Raw genomic sequence first — 19,652 nt, 5'->3', positions numbered from 1 at the left:
CAACCCCCACATCCCCATACCAGACAGTGATGCAGACGATTAAAATGAGTAGCACCTCCCACCCACATACCAGACATTGAAGGAGACGATTAGAATGAGTAGCACCCCCCACCCCATATGAGACAATGATGCAGATAATTAGAATGTGTAGCAGCCCCCACCTCCACTTCAGATAGTGATGCAGATGATTAGAATGAGTAGCACCCACTCACACCCATACCAGACTGATATGCAGACGATTAGAATGATTAGCACCCCACAACCCCGATACCAGACAATGATACGGATGAATAGAATGAGTAGCAACCCCCATCACCATACCAGACAGTGATACAGACGATTAGAATGAGTAGCACCTCCCACCCCCATACCAGACACTGATGCAGACGATTGGAATGAGCAGCAACTCCCCACCCCCATACCAGACAGTGATGCAGACGAATAGAATGAGTAGCACCCACCCACCCCCACACCAGACAGTCATCCAGACGATTAGAATGTGTAGAAACACCTCCACCCCCATGCCAGACACTGATGCAGACGATTGGAATGAGCAGCAACTCCCCACCCCCATACCAGAGAGTAATGCAGACGATTTTTAAGAGTAGCCCACCCCAACCCCCGTACTAGACAGTGATGCGCATGATAAGAATGAGTCGCACCCCCCACCCGCATACCAGACAGTAATACAGAAGATAAGAATGACAGGCACTCACCCCCCATACCAGACCTTGGTGCAGACGATTAGAATGAGTAGCACCCACCCACCCCCACTCCAGACAGTCATCCAGACGATTAGAATAAGTAGCAGCTCCCCCACCTACATACCAGACAGTAATAAAGACAATTAGAATGAGTAGCACCCCCAACCCCCACATCAGAAAGTGATGCAGACGATTAGAATGAGTATCACACCCCCACCCGCAGACCAGACTGTGATGCAGACAATTAGAATGAGTTGCACCACCCCACCCCCATACAAGACAGTCATCCAGACGATCAGAATGAGTAGCACCCCCCACCCCCATACCAGACACTGATGCAGACGATTGGAATGAGCAGCACCTCCCCACCCCCATACCAGACAATGATGCAGACGATTAGAATGAGTAGCACCTCCCACCCCATATCAGACAATGATGTAGATGATTAGAATGGGTAGCACACCCCACCCCCATACCAGACAGTGATGCAGATGATAAGACTGAGAAGAACCCACACCCCATAACACTCAAAGATGTAGATGATTAGAATGAGTAGCATATGCCAAACCCATACCAGACAGTGATACAGACGATTAGAATGAGTAGCACCATCCCACCCCCACACCAGACAGTGATGCAGACGATTAGAATGATTAGCACTACCCCCCCACGCCCATACCAGACAATGATGCAGACGATTAGAATGAGTAGCACCACCCCCCACCCTCATACCAGACAATGATGCAGACGATTAGAATGAGTAGCACCACCCCCCACCCCCATACCAGACAATGATGCAGACGATTAGAATGAGTAGCACCACCCCCCACCCTCATACCAGACAATGATGCAGACGATTAGAATGAGTAGCACTACCCCCCCACGCCCATACCAGACAATGATGCAGATGATTAAAATGAGTAGCATCTCCCCACCCCCATTCCAGACAGTGATGCAGACAATTAGAATGAGTAGCACCCACCCACTCCAATACCAGACAGTAATGCAGATGATTTGAATCAGCAGCACCCCCCAACCCCCATACCACACACTGATGCAGACGATTAGAATGAGTAGCACCACCCCGCACCCCCATACCAGACAATGATGCAGACTATTAGAATGAGAAGCACTCACACCCCCATAACAGTCAAAGATGTAAAAATCTTAGTGCCTACATTTCGTAGCGATATAGGGCGATAAGATGCACATAAAGTAGGATCCTTATATTTTTTAAGAATTAAAGAAATAGTAGCTTCATAAAAAGACTGGGGTAATCCCTTCTTAATGAATGCATCATTAAAGATTTCAGATAACCAAGGGGAAAGCAAAGAAGAAAAAGTTTTTAAAAATTCTATAATATAGCCATCAGGACCAGGAGCTTTCCCTGAATTCATTGATGAGATAGCCTCTCCTACTTCGGCCATAGAGATAGGAGCATCAAACAAGCTACGATCTTCTTCTGTCAGTTTGGGAATATTCAAATTGTTAAAAAAATTATCCATCATAGACAGATCGCCATCAAATTCTGATTGATATAAAGATTTATAAAAATCTTGGAAAGTATTATTGATTTCTTTATGATCAGTAGTCAGATTACCGTCTTGTTTACGAATTTTAATAATTTGTCACTTAGTCGAAATAGCTTTTAATTGGTTAGCTAACAATTTACCAGTTCGATCACTATGAATATAAAATTGAGCCCTGGTTTTAATTAATTGATTCTCAATTGAAGAAGATAATAATAAGCTATGTTCCATTTGAAGCTCAACTCTCTTCTTATAAAGTTCTTTGGTAGGAGTCACGGAGTAAATCTTATCAATTTCTTTAATTTTATCCACCCATAAAGCTATATCTAAATATCTTTGTTTTCTTTTACCAGCAGAATATGAGAATTAGCACCCCCCCTCCTACATACCAGACAATGATGTAGACAATTAGAATGAGAAGCTCCCCACCCTCATACAAGATAATGATGCAGATGATTAGAATGAGTAGCAAACCCCCCACCCCCATACCAGACACTGATGCAGACCATTAGAATGAGTAGCTCCACCCCACCCCCATACCAGACAGTGATGCAGACGATTAGAATGAGCAGCACTCCCCCACCCCCACACCAGACAATGACGCAGACGATTAGAATGAGTTGCAACCCCCCCCCCCATCCCCATACCAGACCGTCATGGAGACGATTAGAATTAGCAGACCCCACCCCCACATCAGACAGTGACACAGACGATTAGAATGAGTATCACCCCCCCACCCCCAGACCAGACAGTGATGCAGATGGTTAGAATGAGTAGCACACCCCCCACCCCCATACCAGACAGTGATGCAGACGATTAGAATGAGCAGCACTCCCCCACCCCCACACCAGACAATGACGCAGACGATTAGAATGAGTTGCAACCCCCCCCCCCATCCCCATACCAGACCGTCATGGAGACGATTAGAATTAGCAGACCCCACCCCCACATCAGACAGTGACACAGACGATTAGAATGAGTATCACCCCCCCACCCCCAGACCAGACAGTGATGCAGACGATTAGAATGAGCAGCACCCCCCAACCCCCCTACCAGACAGTGATGCAGACGATTAGAATGAGTAGCACACCCCCCACCCCCATACCTGTCAGTGATGCAGACAATCAAAAGTGTAGCACCCCCCCTACATACCAGACAATGATGCAGACGATTAGAATGAGTAGCACCCCCCCATACCCACACCAGACAGTGACGCACACGATAAGAATGAGTAGCACCCCCCACCCCCATACCAGACAGTCATCCAGACGATTAGCATGAGTAACACCACCCCACCTCCATACTAGACAGAGCTGCGGATTATTAAAATGATAAGCACCCCCCACCCCCATACCAGACAGTGATGCAGACGATTAGAATGTGTAGCACCCTTCCACCCCCACACCAGACAGTGATGCAGATGATTAGAATGAGTAGCACCCCCCCACCCCCCTACCAGACAGTGATGCAGACAATTAGAATGAGTAGCACCCCCCCACCCCCCTACCAGACAGTGATGCAGACAATTAGAATGAGTAGCACCCCCCCACCCCCCTACCAGACAGTGATGCAGACAATTAGAATGAGTAGCACTCCCCATACCCACACCAGACAGTGACGCACACGATAAGAATGAGTAACACCACCACACCCCCATACCAGACAGTGATGCAGATGATTAGAATGAGTAGCACCCTCCACCCCCATACCAGACAGTGATGTAGACAATTAGAATGATCTCCACAGAATATCTGTAGAAATTTGAGTGTCCTTGGTAACATATCAAATCTCCTCCAACTCCTATTGAAATATAGCTGCGTTATGCCTTCTTTGTTGCTGCATCAATATGTTTTTTGACTATTGAACAGATCTTTTGTATAAGATAGAATGTTGACTCTATGTTCTACCTTGACATGGCCTTGCATCTTATTGTTCATACGTACTACACTTCCTCTTTAATGATAGCATTCTTTTATTACTTTCCCCTGTGCTTCCTCAAAGCACTGATACAGTGAAATTATCTGTCTGGATGGCAGGCAAAACACGTAGTTTGGCACAGTGATAATAATAAGTCAATTTACCAATTTGCCTATGATAGCCCTGTAGCACAGAAAAATCCCCTTTGGCCCATCTAGTCCGTGCTGAACAGTTATTCTGCCTAGTCCCATTGACCTGCACCTGGGCCTTAACCGTTTATACCGAACCCATCCACGTAGCTATCCAAATCAAATCCACATCCACCACTTTCCCTGGCAGCTCGCTCCACACTCCCATCACCTCCTGAGCAAAATAGTGCCCCCCCTAATATTCCCCTTAAACATTTCACCTTTCACCATCAATGATAACCTCTAGTTCTAGTCTTACCCAACCTCAGTAGAGAAGTCTACTTGTATTTACCCTACTGATACCCCTCATAACTTTCTAAACCTCACCCAAATCTCCCCTCATTCTCGTAAGCTCCAGGGAAGTTTCAAAGATTTCGAAGGTACATTTAATGTCAGAGAAATGTATACAATATACATCCTGAAATGCTTTTTCTTTGCAAACTTCCATGAAAAACAGAGAAGTGCCCCCAAAGAATGAATGACAGTTAAATGTTGGAACCTTAAAGTCCCCCCACCTCCCCTCCCTCCTGCGTGTAAGCAGCAATGAGCAATGACCCCCCCTCCCCCCACCAGCAAAAAAAGACATCGGCACCCACCGCCGAGCACTTAAGCATCCAGCAAGGCAACAGCAAAGACACAGACTTGCAGTACTCCAAAGGCTACTCCTTCACCCGGTATTCAACATACCACAGGCTCTCTCTCCCCCTAATAAGGAAGAAAAGAGATGTCTCCATTTCACAGCGAGAGGGCAGACATAACAAACAACTCGCTGGTTTGCCTAGAAGTCGCAACCTGTTCAATCTTTCCGAAGGAGGAATAATGATGATGGAAGATGGAGATATGGGGGTCATTCAAGTACAGTGCTGACTTACTCTCTTTTGTCTTTAGATGCAGATTGGTATCAATAGTTAGGTAGTGTTGTTGGATTCAGCAATACAGCTGCTTTATTGTCCAGGACATTTAGTTGGAAAAAGTTGATCTTTTCCAATGACTAATATCCAAGTAAAGATAATGTGATTCCATAACTAAAAATTCATTAATACTTGATGATTAGGTTTATAAATGGTCACTTGGCTGAGTTACTGAAGGATGATGTTATTGCTGGAGCCTCCTGTCACAAGTGTATTTAAGGGAAGAGAAAGTAAAGGGGAGAAGCTGAGTTTAAAAAAAGATGCACCAATACAGATGTACTGCCAACTGGATCTCAGACTAACTCAGTTTTTACATCTGTATGTTTGTGATGTTTCTTCTGTTTTGATGTGTATATGTAGGGAAATATATTCAGTTAAATTTACAATTAAGGTGTATGTATTTTAGGAATTGGAATTGGTTCTTTAGTGTGCAATGCACCGAGATTCAGTCAAAAGCTTGTCTTGTATACTGTTCGTACAGATCAGACCATTCAGAATCAGATGTAGTATCACCAGAATATGTCGTGAAATTTGTTGATTTGATCCAGCAGCACATTGCAATACATAATTTTTTAAAAACTATAAATGACTATAAGAAATACATATTTAAAAAGTTAACTTAAATAGTGCAAAAATAAAGCAAAAAGAGAAAAAATATAGTGAGATAGTGTTCTTGGGTTCAGTCCATTTAGAAATCTGCTAAATGGGAGGAGCATCAAAGCTAGAATGGCAGCTTTGCTTCACTACCAGATGAGCTCAGTGCCTTTTATGCCAGCTTAGAAAGGGAGAATATAACCACAGTTGTGAAGATCCCTGCTGCACCTGTGATCTCTGACTTGGGGGCCAATGTCAGGCTTTCTTTCAGGAGGGTGAACCCTCGCAAGCCAGCAGGCCCCAGTGGAGTACCTGGTAAGGCTCTGAAAATTTGTGCCAACCATCTGCTGAGCCTACTCAAGGACATATTCAGCTTCTCGCTGCTACAGCTGGAAGTTCTCACCTACTTCAAAAGGGCAACAATTATACCAGTGCCCAGTAAGAGTAGTCTGAGCTACCTTATATCTATGGCGATGAAATGCTTTGAGAGGTTGGTCATGGCTAGAATCAACTCCTACCTGGACCCATTGCAATTTGCCTGTCACTATAATAGGTCAACAGCAGATGCAATCTCAATGGCTCTCCACACAGCTTTAGACCACCTGGACAACACAAACACCTATGTCAGGAAGCTCTTCATCGACTATAGCTCAACACTTAATACTATCATTCCCACAATCCTGACTGAGAAGTTACAGAACCTGGGTTTCTGCAATTGGATCTGGAAGACTACAATCTGTGCAGATTGGTGATAACATAACCTCCTCGCTGATGATCAACACTGGTGCACCTCAAAGGTGTGCGCTTATCCCATGCTCTACTCTCTCTGTGCCTATGATTGTGTGGCTAGGCAAAGCTCAAATACCATCTGATGATACAGCCATTGTTGGTAGAATCTCAGATGGAGAGAAGTACAGAGAGATATACCTGCTAGTGGAGTGGTGTCACAGCAACAACCTTGCACTCAACATCAGTAAAACCAAAGGGCTGATTGCGGACTTCAGGAAGGGTAAGATGAAGGAACACACACCAATCCTCGTAGAGGAATTGGAAGTGGAGACAGTGAGCAGTTTCAAGGTCCTGGGTGTCAAGATCTCTGAGGATCTAACTTTGTCCCAACATATTGATGCAGCTATAAAGAGGACATGACAGCAGCAATACTTCATTAGGAATTTGAGAAGATTTGATTTCTCACTTAAATACTTGAAAAGCTCTACAGAGGAACGGTGCAGAGCATTCTGACAGGGTGGTGTGGTGGGGGTGGGGGGGTGGTGTCTCTGCACAGGATCGAAAGAAGCTACAAAGAGTTGTAAAACTAGTCAGTTCCATCTTGCAGGCCTGATGGCATGAACATTGATTTCTCAAACTTCAGGTAATTCAACACCATCTCCTTCACCATTCCCCATTCCTGTATTCCTGTATTCCCATTTCCCTCTCTCACCTTATCTTCTTACCTGCCCATCACCTCGCTTTAGTGCTCCTCCCCCTTACCTTCTACCCTCTCCTACCCCTTCTCCAGCCCTTTAGCTCTTTCACCAATCAAATTCCCAGCTCTTTACTTCACCCCTTTCCCACTCCCGGTTTCACCTATCAGCTACCACCTTGTACTTCTTCCTCCCCTCTGCCCACCTTCTTATTTTGATTTCTCATCTTTTTTTTCAGTCCTGATTAAAGGTCTTGGCTCTAAACATCATTTGCACACTCTTTTCTACAGGTGCTGCCTGATCTGCTGAGTTCCTCCAGCATTTTGTGTGTGTTGCATGGAGCTGAAGAGGATGTTTCCTATATTGGGGAATTTTAGGACCGGAGGACACAACCTCAGAATAGAGGTGTATCCACTTAGAACGGAGATGAAGAGGAATTTCTTTTGTCAGAGAGTGATGAATCTGTGGAATTCATTGCCAAAGATAGCTATACAGGCCAGTTAATTGGGTATATTTAAGTTTTTTGATTAATGAGGGCATTTTGTGTGCGTTGCTTGGATTTCCAGCATCTGCAGGTTTTCTCTTGCTTATTATTAGCTGCATTTCAAATGGCGATGAGAAGGCATACAGGGGTAAGATAGACAAGCTGGTTGAGTGGTATTGCAATAATAACCTTGTACTCAACACCATTAAAACCAAGAAAATGATTGTGGACTTCATGAAAGGGAAGTCGAGGGAACACTAACCAGTCCTCAGTGAGGAATCAGCAGTGGAAAGGGTGAGCAGTTTCAAGTTCATGGGTGTAGGCATCTCTGAAGATCTATCCTGGGTCCAACACATTGTTGTAATTACCAAGTAGGCATGACAGTGGTGATATTTCGTTAGAAGTTTGAGAAGACTTGGTAAGACTGCAGAAAGTGTCTACAGATGTACCATGAAGAGCACTCTAACTGGTTGCATCACTGTCTGGTATGGGAGAAATACTGCACGGGATCAGAACAAGATGCAGAAAATTGTAAACTCAACAGTGAAGATGCCTTCAAAAAGCAATGCCTCACTTACCATTAAAGATCCCCGTCACCCTGGACGTGCCCTCTTCGCATTGCTACCACCGAGGAGGAGGTATGGAAGCCTGAGAACACACACTCAACATTTCAGTAACAGCTCCTTCAGTATCAGAATCAGATGTAATATCATCAGCATATGTCATGAAATTTTTAACATAGTGATAGCAGTACATTGCAATACATTATAAAATAGAAAATAAATAGATAAAAATAAGTAAATCAATTTACAGTAAGTATGTATATATATATTAAATAGTTAACTTAAAAATAGTGCAGAAACAGAAATAATTTTTTCAAAAGTGAGGTAGTGTTCATAGTTCAATGTCCATTTAGGAATTGGACAGCAGGGGGGAAGAAGCTGTTCCTGATTCGCTGAGTGTATGCCTTTAGGCTTCTGTATCTCCTTATTGACAGCAACAATGAGAAGTGGGCATGTCCTGGGTGATAGGGGTCTTTAATAATGGACGTTACCTTTCTGAGACACAGCTCCCTGAAGACGTCTTGGTTATTATGGAGGCTAGTATCCAAGATGGAGCTGACTAATTTTCAGACTTTCCGTAGTTTCTTTTGGTCCTGTGCAGCAACCCCCGCCCCACCCCCCATACCAGACAGTGATGCAGCCTGTCAGAATCCTCTCCATGATACATCTACAGAAGTTTTCCAGTGTTTTGGGTGACAAACCAAATCTCTTCAAACTCCTAATGAAATATAGCTACTGTATTGCATTCTTTATAGCTGCATCAATATGTTGGGACCACGTTAGATCCTCAGAGATCTTGACACCCAGGAACTTGAAACTACTCACTCTCTCCACTTCTGATCCCTCTATGAGGATTGGTTTGTATTCCCTCATCCTACCCTTTCTGAAGTGCACAATCAGCTCTTTGGTCCTGCTGACATCGAGTGCAAGGTAGTTGCTGTAACATCACTCCACTCGTTGGTATATCTTGTTCCTGTACACATAGAACCATAGAACATTACAGCACAGAAACAGGCCTTTTGGCCCTTCTTGGCTGTGCTGAACCATTTTTCTGCCTAATCCCACTGACCTGCACCTGGCCCATATCCTTCCATATACCTCTCTTCCATGTACACACACATCTCCATTTGAGATTTTACCAACAATGGTTGTATCATCATCAAATTTATAGATGGCACTTGACCTATACTTAGTCACACAGCCATGGGCATGGGAGTGGAGCAGTGGGCTAAGCACACACTTCTGAGGTGTGCCAGTGTTGATCGTCAGCGAGGAGGAGATATTATCACCAATCCACACAGATTGAGTTCTTCCAGATTTCTCATGTTTGTGGCTAAGATACTCTCCTCTCCTTTTGTACTCCTCCCTTTCTTCCCTAAGGGAGGGTAACCACATAAAAGCTGATTTAAGGGGTTGACTCACTTTCACGTGGCCCTTTAAGAACCTCTGATAGTACCCACAGAACCCAAGGAATGAGCACAAAGCGTTCACAGTCTGAGGCCTTGGCCATGTGGTCACTGCTCTATCTTGGACGGATTTTAGCTACTCTAATCAGTGAGACTACATGCCCAACATAACTTACAAATATCTTGCAGAATTGGCACTTGTCCAGGGAAAGTTTTAACTCTTCAGCTTTCAGGCGGCCCAGCACCTTCAGTAGCCTCACTTCATGTTCCTCCAAGGAGAACCCAAACACTATCATCCAGATAAACCAATACCTCAAGCAAGTTCATATACCCCACCATTTTCTCCATGACACATTGGAACATTGCAGGGGCTCTCAATATGCCCTGGAGCATCGTTTCAAACTGGAAGAATCCCACTGGACATACAAATGCTGTCTTCTCTTTGTCATCTTCAGTCATGGGGATCTGGTAATATCCACTCCTCAAGTCTAGCACACTAAACCACTTGCCACCACTCACACAAGCCAGCACATCTTCGATCCTTGCGATTGTGTAGTGGTCGGGGATGGTACGTCTGTTCAGAGTCCTATAGTCCACACACATCCTTACCTTCCCATTCTTCTACTTGTCCACTACTATTGGGGATGCATAGGGGCTTCTGAACTCAGTGATGACTCCAGTTTCCTTCAACTTACACAGATGCTGCCAAATGTCTTCCACCTCTGCAGGGGTCAGTCTCCGCGACCTTTCTCTGAACGGGGTGTCCTCAGTCACCTGGGTAGTGTGGCGAATGCTCTTGGAACAACCCACATCAAACTCATCAGTAGAAAAGACACCTCCCAGTTTCAACATCTTCACTATCAACCTCCTCTTCCAAACTGCAGGTACCGGGAGTCCCCAAAGTTGAATTACTCAGTTGTCAACTTTCCCTTTTTCGCCGATAGTTTCTCCCCGGCTTGCCACACAGGGACACTCAACATTACTGTCACCAGGAAGAGATGTGCCGGGGCAACCCCTGCTTGAAAGTGACCTCCCTCTTCATAGTGTTCCTGACAATCACTGCCATCCTGTTCTCCTGTACAACTGAGGCCTTCTGTAGTTCAGGCCTCACCAATACCCCAGCAGGTACACCCAACTCCTCTTCGTGGTCTTCCGGAGCATCCACCAAGAGGGCCTTGGCCTCAGGCATTCCAGGAAATTTGGGGTTTCCCATCACGCTCACTAATTCCCTGGGCCGTAATATGGTTGGCTTTGACTGGGTGGCATACACAGTCCCTTGTCTAAGCTCATTATCCGGCCCAGTGTGGCCACACTCTTCATCAAAAGCAGCTCGAAACGCTGGGTGAACAAACAATGTTTTCAGAAAGCTCTCTTCTTGCAGGCTCCCATGAGCCTCCTCACAATAGGAGTATTTGTTCCCACAAGAATTGAACCTCCGCCTTTTTCAATGGGGTCTGTACAAACCAGTGCTAATGTATCAAGGACCTCAGCCATTCTCACATCTGCCCCCAGAAACTCCAGCTTCACTGACAAATGACCATTACACGGATAAACACTTGCACTAAGACCCCAGATCTCTAGTGCACTGAGTGGTATCAATGGTAAATGAGTCAAATACTATTTGTAGAACAAACATTACTGCAAAGTGACTTGTGACCCTGTGTCAAGACGGCTCTAGCATAAATATCCTCTGTCCGTAGTGATACACTGGGCTGATACACTTTAACTTCCCTAATATTGATTGGCACCTGATTAGTTCCAAGGGTTTAGATGGGGCAGAGTTTGTTAAGTGTGTCCAGGATGGATTCCTGTCACAGTATGTTGACAGGCCAACTAGGGGAATGCCATACTAGATCTAGTATTAGGTAACGAATCGGGTCAGGTCACAGATCTGTCAGTGGGTGAGCATCTGGGGGACAGTGATCACCGCTCCCTGATCTTTAGCATTATCATGGAAAAGGATAGACTCAGAGAGGACAGGAAAATTTTTAATTGGGAAGGGCAAGTTATGAGGCTATAAGGCTAGAACTTGCGGGTGTGAATTGGGATGATGTTTTTGCAGGGAAATGTACTATGGACATGTGGTCGATGTTTAAGGATCTCTTGCAGGATGTTAGGGATAAATTTGTCCCTGTGAGGAAGATAAAGAATGGTAGGGTGAAGGAACCATGGGTGACAAGTGAGGTGGAGAATCTAGTCAGGTGGAAGAAGGCAGCATACATGAGGTTTAGGAAGCAAGGATCAGATGAGTCTATTGAGGAATATAGGATAGCAAGAAAGGAGCTTAAGAAGGGGCTGAGAAGAGCAAGAAGGAGGCATGAGAAGGCCTTGGCGAGTAGGGTAAAGGAAAACCCCAAGGCATTCTTCAATTATGTGAAGAACAAAAGGATGACAGGAGTGAAGGTAGGACCGATTAGAGATAAAAGAGGGAAGATGTGCCTAGAGGCTGTGGAAGTGAGCGAGGTCCTCAATGAATACTTCTCTTCGGTATTCACCAATGAGAGGGAACTTGATGACAGTGAGGACAATATGAGTGAGGTTGATGTTCTGGAACATGTTGATATTAAGGGAGAGGAGGTGTTGGAGTTGTTAAAATACATTAGGACAGGTAAGTCCCCGGGGCCTGATGGAATATTCCCCAGGCTGCTCCATAAGGCAAGAGAAGAGATTGCTGAATCTCTGGCTAGGATCTTTATGTCCTCATTGTCCACGGGAATGGTACTGGAGGATTGGAGGGAGGAGAATGTTGTCCCCTTGTTCAAGAAAGGTAGTAGGGATAGTCCGGGTAATTATAGACCAGTGAGCCTTACGTCTGTCGTGGGAAAGCTGTTGGAAAAGATTCTTAGAGATAGGATCTATGGGCATTTAGAGAATCATGGTCTGATCAGGAACAGTCAGCATGGCTTTGTGAAGGGCAGATCGTGCCTAACAAGCCTGATAGAGTTCTTTGAGGAGGTGACCAGGCATATAGAGGAGGGTAGTGCAGTGGATGTGATCTACATGGATTTTAGTAAGGCATTTGACAAGGCTCCACACGGTAGGCCTATTCAGAAAGTGAGAAGACATGGGATCCAGAGAAGTTTGGCCAGGTGGATTCAGAATTGTCTTGCCTACAGAAGGCAGAGGATAGTGGTGGAGGGAGTACATTCAGATTGGAGGGTTGTGACTAGTGGTGTCCCACAAGGATCTGTTCTGGGACCTCCACTTTTTGTGATTTTTATTAACGACCTGGATGTGGGGGTAGAAGGGTGGGTTGGCAAGTTTGCAGATGACACAAAGGTTGGTGGTGTTGTAGATAGTGTAGAGGATTGTCGAAGATTGCAGAGACATTGATAGGATGCAGAAGTGGGCTGAGAAGTGGCAGATGGAGTTCAACCTGGAGAAGTGTGAGGTGGTACACTTTTGAAGGACAAACTCCAAGGCAGAGTATAAAGTAAATGGCAGGATACTTGGTAGTGTGGAGGAGCAGAGGGATCTGGGGGTACATGTCCACAGATCCCTGAAAGTTGCCTCACATGTAGATAGGGTAGTTAAGAAAGCTTATGGGGTGTTAGCTTTCATAAGTCAAGGGATAGAGTTTAAGAGACGCGATGTAATGATGCAGCTCTATAAAACTCTGGTTAGGCCACACTTGGAGTACTGTGTCCAGTTCTGGTCGCCTCACTATAGGAAGGATGTGGAAGCATTGGAAAAGGTACAGAGGAGATTTACCAGGATGCTGCCTGGTTTAGAGAGTATGGATTATGATCAGAGTTTAAGGGAGCTAAGGCTTTACTCTTTGGAGAGAAGGAGGATGAGAGGAGACATGATAGAGGTGTACAAGATATTAAGAGGAATAGACAGAGTGGACAGCCAGCACCTCTTCCCCAGGGCACCACTGCTCAGTACAAGAGGATGTGGCTTTAAGGTAAGGGGAGGGAAGTTCAAGGGGGATATTAGAGGAAGGTTTTTCACTCAGAGAGTGGTTGGTGCGTGTAATGCACTGCCTGAGTCAATGGTGGAGGCAGATACACTAGTGAAGTTTAAGAGACTACCAGACAGGTATATGGAGGAACTTAAGGTGGGGGGTTATATGGGAGGCAGGGTTTGAGGGTCGGCACAACATGGTGGCCCGAAGGGCCTGTGATGTGCTGTACTATTCTATGTTCTATGAGCTCCATTGGGCTTCCCATCAGACCACACACCTTTTCTCGTGCTTGTTTGTAGGCTGCAGAAGTGGCAAGGGAATTCTGTGCCTTCACGTCTCTCACTGCATCAGCAGCCAGCACTCTTAAACTCTCAACCAATCGCTGTTGTTTTATGTCATCAGAGCACTGCCACTAATCTAATACTTGAGAGGTCTGCTTTGCCCAAGTCTCATACTCCTCTTCCCCTTTAGGAAGACTTTGTTCTTGAGAACAGGTGGAGCCTTCGATAGCTTTGAACCTGGGCATTTTTCCATTTATTTGCCAGGGAGGTAAGGGAAGCTACCAGCTCAGAGTTCTTACTCCTTGCTGGGGGTCTCACTAGACATTCCAAATCAGACCATTCCTGCCCCTCGCTCTACAGAAACGAGGGAGCCCTACTTTTGAAGTTTTCGCCCCTCCCAGTCTCACTGCTTCCTCAACACTACCCTGCCACTCCATTTATCTTTTTATTTTCTGCAAACTTGGCCACAGAACTATCAATTCCTCCATCCAAATCATTGAGATATAACCTGAGAAGAAGCAATCCCAACAAAGACCCCTGCCGCCAGCCAATAGTCACCAGCAGCCAACCAGAAGAGGTCCCTTTATTCCTGCCAATCAGCCAATTTTCTATCCATTCTGGTACTATTCCTGTAATACCATGTGCCCTTATTTTTTGTTAAGTAGCCTCATGTGCATTACCTTTTTGAAGCCTTCTGAAAATCCAAGTAACCAACATCCACTGGCTTTTCTTTGTCTATCCTGGCTGTTATTCTCTCAAAGAATTCCAACAGATTCGATAGGCAAGATTTCCCCTTGAGAAAACTGTGCTGACTTTGGCCTATTTTATCATGTGCATCTAAGTAGCCCAAAATCTTAGCATTAATAATAGATTCTAACATCTTTCCAACCACTGAAGTCAAGCTAACTGGCTTATAATTTCTTTTCTTCTGCCTCCCTCCCTGCTTAAAGAGTGGAGTGACATTTGCAGTTTTCCAGAATCTAGTTGTGGTGAACTACATATATCTGTCTGGACACGGCTCCAGTGGCTCCTCCCACAGACCCCGGTATAAAGGCGATTGAGGTCTGAGCCCGGCCTCTCAGTCTCCAGGATGTAGTATGGTGGGCTCTTGCTGCTGACGGTGCTTTCTTCCAGCTAATAAAAGTCTATCTCAACTCATGTCTCTGAGAGTTATTGATGGTGCATCACTAATGATTCTTGAAAAATCATTACTAATCCCTTCACAATCTCACCAGTCACCTCTTTCAGAACCATGGGGTGTTGACAATCTGGTTCAGGTGACTTATCTGCTTCAAACCTTTCGGCTTCCCAATGACCTTCCCCTGACATTCTCATATTTCTGGCATTCTGCTAGTGTTTTTCTCAGTGAAGAATGATGCAAAATACATACTTATTAGATTCATCCACCATTTCTTTGTCCCCCATTACTACCTATCCAGTGTCATTTTCCATTTTTTCGATATCCACTCTTTTACTTTTTATATATCTAGCTTACTTTCCTACTTTATCTTTTCTCTGCTTATGGATTCTTTAGTTGCCTTCTGTTGGATTTTAAAAGCTTCCCAATCATCTACCTTCCCTCTAATTTTTGCTATATTATACACCTTCTCTTTTTGCTTATATGTTGTGTTTGAATTCCCTCATCAGTCACAATTACATCATGCTCCCTTTAGAATACTTTTGCATCTTTGGATGTATGTTTCCTGTGTTTTCCGGAATTCCCCCAGAAACACTAGCCATTGCTGTTCTGCCATCATCCCTGCTAGTTTCCCTTTCCAAACAACTTCGGCCAGTTCTTTTCTCATGCCTCTCTAATTCCCTTTAGGCTACTATAATGCAGATTCATCTGCTTTTAGCTTCTCCATCTCAAACTGCAGAGTGAATTTTATCATGTTATGATCACTGCTTCTCAAAGGTTCCTTTGGCTTAAGATCCCTAATCAAATCTGGGTCATTATTGTTTGATGGCTCTGGGCCTGTATTCCCAAGAATTCACAAGAATGAGGGGCGACCTCATTGAAATCTGTTGAATGGTGAAAGCCCACGATAGAGTGAATGTGGAGAGGACATTTCCTATGAAGGGAGAGTCTAAGCCCAGAGGACTCAGCCTCAGAATAGAGGGCTGTCCTTTTAGAATGGAGACGAGGAGGAATTTCTTTGGCCAGAGGCTGGTGAATCTGTGGAATTTTTTTGCCACAGAAGTCTTCATGTATGTTTAAGACAGAGGTTGATTCTTGATTGGTCATGGCATAAAGCAATATGGGAAGAAGGCAGGAGACTGGAACTGAGAGGAAAATGGGTTCAGCCATGATGAACTGATGGAGCAGACTTGATGGCCTAATTCTGCTCCTATATCTTATGGTCTTATTACATAACACCCAATCTGGAATTGTTGTTCCCCTAGTGGACTCAACCACAAGCTGTCTAGAAAGCCAGCTCATGGTAATTCCACAAATACTCTCTCTTGGAATCCAGCACCAACCTGATTTTCCCAGTCTACCTGCATATTGAAATCCCCGATGACTATTGCAACATTGGCCTTTTACAAGCCTTTTCTATCTCTCATTGTAATTTGTAGACCTCATCCTGGCTTCTGTACGGAGGCCTGTATACAATTCCCATTACAGTCTTTTACCCTTGCAATTTTTTAACTCTACCCACAAGGATTCTGCATCTTCTGATCCCATGTCACCTCTTTCGAAGGATTTGATTTCATTTTTACCAACAGAGCCACCTTATCCCTTCTGCTTTCCTACCTATCCATTCAAAACACCTCTGGATGTTAATCTCCTAACTATGATCTTCTTTCATCCACAACTCAGAGATGCCCACAACATCATTTCTGCCAATCTCTAACAGTGCTACAGGATCATCTGCCCTACTCTGTATATCGTGTGCATTCAAGTATAATACCTTTAGTCCTGTATTTATCACACTTTTGATTCTGGCCCCTGTTACATTTCAAATCATTTCATTGACTGTGGTTTTGCCCTATCATCTGCATGTCCTTCCTCACAGTCTCACTGCATGACTGCATCTAATTGTATAGCAACTGCCCCATCCTCAGCATTATCGCTCCAGTTCCCATCCCTCTGCCAGATTAGTTTAAACCTTCCCATGGTTGCAGCAGGACAGGCTCTCGGTGACGTTCACTTCCAGGAAATTGCACCTCAGCACCATTAGTGTAAACAGCAGCATGTAATCCACATCCCACCCCATCCCAAAATCAATAGCTAGCCTTTTAATTTTGCTGACTTTGAAGGAAAAATTGATTTTAAGCTCTCTAGCTCCTACCTGTACTCCAGCTCATCATATTTTGAAATACTACCCAATACTGTGCATCTTCTGCAAACTTATAATATCACATTTGCTTGTCTTCCATTAGATCTCAATCACTGGAAAAATTGACTAACAGAGGGTGGTTGCAAGAGAGAATAAATGTCATTTTGCGTATTTTGGAGCAATTTCTCCATGTCTTCTTACTCACCATTCACCCCTGCCCTTCTATACATGGTGTCAGATTGCTCTTGCTGTTCAGGTTGGAACAAACTCCAATTTCCCACGTTGGAAGATTTATACCATTGTTGCCTCAAAATCCATCCTCCTATCTGATCACTACAGTAGTCTGAATCAAGCTGTTTGCAATGTTATCATCCTGTTCAATCTCTAGGTGAGTTTCTGAGCCTGTCTTCTCCAGAGGTAGAGTCAGAGACACATAAATTCATAGACCTTCAGTCCAACTGGTCCTTGCCTACCACAGCATCTGCCATAGCCATAACTCCCCTCCATATACCTATTCAAATGCCTCTTAAGTATTGCATTTGTATCTGGCTCAACCACTTCCTCTGGCAGTTCATTCCAGAAAGTTACCTTTCTGGTCTTTTAATCTCTCCCCTCTGATCTTGTACCTGTACCCTTTAGTTCTGGACTAGATAAAGCCTGACTCCTCTTCCCTACTCTGTAATGTTATTATTTAGAGAATCATCATGGTAACAGGCCCTTTCAGCCCAGTGACCCCACCCAATTCCAGTTACACCCATGTGACTAATTAACATACTAACCTGAACTTCTTTGGACGAAATCCATGGGGTCATGGGGAGAATGTACAAACTCCTCACCGACAGTGGCCAGAATGGAACCCACATTGCTGGTGCTATAAATGCATTACACTACCCACTACACTGCCCCTGCTATGTCCTAGATACACTTTGCCTTTGTCACCTCCACTAAGTCAAAGTGTAATTCACACTTGAGTGTCTAATCTAGCTGACTGGATGCTACCTTATGTAGAACTATCGTGCAAGTGAGCTGTGTCAAGTCTAATCAACTTTGGAAGGTGCTGTCATCAACCTGGTCCCATTCTCATCGAATATGCAAATTTTTGTTACAGCACAACTTAATTGGCTCAAGAAATAAAACTCTGGCTCAGCTTACCCCTTCAGTTGATTAGGGTCATCAAAACCAAGTGAATGCAGCCATGGCTGAGATCAGAAAATACAAGGCAGGCCAAAAACTGAATCTGGCATCCTTAGCCTTACCCCAATCCCACCCCTGTCTGTAAGGAGCTTGTACATTCTCACCATGACTACATGGGTTTCTTCCAAGTGCTCCCGTTTCTTCCCACAGTCTAAAGACTTGGTAGGTTAATTGGTCAATTGTCCTGTGCTTAGCCTAGGGTTTATTGGGCAGTGTGGCTGGAAGGGATGGAAGGGCCTATTCTGTGCTGGATCTCAATAAATAAGTAACAGCTTCCTCTGAAGACGTGAATTTGTGATGTGTGTTTGTAGAGTGTGAAGCACCAGAAAATCATTTTTAAAATTACGCTACGGTTTTGCATTCCAAACAGGGAATTACATTGATGAAGAGGTTAAGGGAAAATCCAAGTTCCATTCTAAAATCAAATTAATGCAAGCAACATCTGTGCAACGGAGAGTTATTGACCATTCCATCTGCCAACAGTTGTTTGGCTGGCAATAAGCTATTGTTTATTTAAAACAATCTTAATTTATATTTATATTATTTGGAAGGTTTCATTTTTTTGTTCTACTTAAATGATATAGAAAATTTGTTCCATTGATAGGAACTAAATGTTGAAATAGTTTTGCATATAAATGGAAGATGGTTGGAATTTCCCTTCAATGGATTCAAGGTATACCTTCTATGGGGACAAAAAAAATTATGGAACAGCAACAAGAAAAAAAACTGCCTATTTTGCTTGAAATGCAAAAATAAAAACAGAAATTGCTGGGAATAGTCAGCAGGTCAGGTGGTATCTGTGGAGAGGGAAATAGAACTTGTATTCGAGCTTTTGTTATTCAATTTCAGGATTCAAGATCGGTCATTATCGTTCTTCAGTATGAGTGTAAAGGAGAATGAAATTATTGTTATTCCAAATCTGATGCAACATATAAAAGAATAAGGAACACAATAAATATAAATATAAAGCAATCCTATAAAACACAAAGTACTATTTGGGTGTGGCCGTGTATACATGTTAATTAAGGTATTGTCCACCTCACAGAGACTTCCACAGATACTTTGCTATCCCCAACTTTCAAAGTTCAAAGTAAATTTATTGTCAAACTACATACATGCCACAATATACAACACTATGATGCATTTGCTTACTGGCATACACAATAAGTATATTATAAAATAATAACCATAATAGAATCAATCAAAGACACACCAACTTGGGTGTTCAACCAGTGTGGAAAAGACAACAAAGTGGGCAATTATAAAAAG

Source organism: Hypanus sabinus, chromosome 8, assembly GCF_030144855.1.
Source record: "Hypanus sabinus isolate sHypSab1 chromosome 8, sHypSab1.hap1, whole genome shotgun sequence".
NCBI classification, from domain to species: Eukaryota; Metazoa; Chordata; class Chondrichthyes; order Myliobatiformes; family Dasyatidae; genus Hypanus; species Hypanus sabinus.
Note: the sequence above shows the minus strand (reverse complement) of the source record.